Here is a 1540-nt window from a genome sequence, read left to right as displayed (position 1 = left end):
TTATCTCAGAATACAATGGGATATTGATCAGATGGGCCAATGGGCTGAGGACTGGCAGATAGGATTTAATTTAGATAGATGAGGTTAGGATATTTGGTTGTCATCGACAGGTTGGACCAATGCATAGGCAGGGGAGGAGCTGGAGTACCTGGCGGGGCAGTTGGTCCTCCGACCAATTAGTGAATGAGGGCAGGACTAGACTATACCACGTGATCATCCTCGCGGTGCGCGCGGAGGGCTGTTGGCAAGGAAAGAAATAAACAGCAGGAAGCGGGAGGGAAATGGTGTTGGTATGGTCGGAGAGGTTTTACAATCATTTGGTACACATCAGAAAATAAAAACTTGAAACTTACAGTCCCGTTTTTGCAGCAAACGGGAAAATGCCTCGTTGAGTAATCGGGAGAAAGTGAGGGCTGCAGATGCTGGAGATCAGAGCTGAAAATGTGTTGCTGGAGAAGCGCAGCAGGTCAGGCAGCATCCAAGGAACAGGAGAATCGACGTTTCAGGCATAAGCCATTCTTCAGGAAAGAAGTGCTTATGCCCGAAACATCGATTCTCGTTGAGTAATCGGCCCGAGTGAGCGCCGCCATCTTTATTCAGAGCAATGATTCACTGGACACGTGCACGGCCGCCAGCTTTGTCGGGGGCAAAGTTCAGAGGGGTGTATGTACAGCCTTCCCTGGTAAAAGGAGTCATAGGGCAGGATTTACACAGAGCACATTCAAACCCAGAGAAATGTAGTTTTTTTTCTGGATTTGTTTCGTCATTCATTTAAATGATTTGGATGTGAATAGAGGCCGTATAGTTAGTAAGTTTGCAGGTGATACCAAAATTGGAGGTATTGTGGACAATGAAGAAGGTTATCTCAGAGTACAGTGGGATATTGATCAGATGCGCCAATGGGCTGAGGAGTGGCAGATAGGATTTAATTTAAATAGATTAGGTTAGGATATCTGGTTGGACCGAAGAAGTCTGTTTCTGTGCTACACATCTTTGACTGTGGGATCATAAAAGTGAACTCTGCTCTGGTTCACCTCTGCATTCTCTGATGTTCACTTGTTCATTATCTAGCTTCCTCAGTCTCTCATGGGTGTATTTTTGCTCTGCATAGTATTTTGCTATTACTTTCACAGCTATTTTGTAAATGTATTGAAAAATGTAGAACTGGAAAAACACAGCAGGCCAGGCAGCATCCGAGGAGCAGGAGAATCAATGTTTCGGGCATAAGCCCTTCTTCAGGAATGTAAATGAATTGTCCACTGCTGCCCGGCTCCTGACCAGATGCTGTTCCATTATCAGGTTATTTTTTCCACAATATCTTTGACAGTCAAGAATTCTTTTTTCCAATAAGCGAGTGCATTTTCTCCAATTTCTGACAGTCAAATTCTGCACCATTTTCATTCCCTATAATTTATATTGCACTCCCTGAAACATCAACTGCAATATGAGTTCTCCTTCCACAGAAACCAGCGATCAATGCCAAATACTTGCTGCCTGTGGAGAGGGTGATGTTTGACTTCCTTGTACTGCTGCAGTTTGT

The sequence above is a fragment of the Chiloscyllium plagiosum genome, unplaced genomic scaffold, assembly GCF_004010195.1.
Source record: "Chiloscyllium plagiosum isolate BGI_BamShark_2017 unplaced genomic scaffold, ASM401019v2 scaf_12855, whole genome shotgun sequence".
Lineage (NCBI taxonomy): Eukaryota > Metazoa > Chordata > Chondrichthyes > Orectolobiformes > Hemiscylliidae > Chiloscyllium > Chiloscyllium plagiosum.
The sequence above is the reverse complement of the archived record's forward strand: the minus strand, read 5'-3'. Positions refer to the sequence as shown.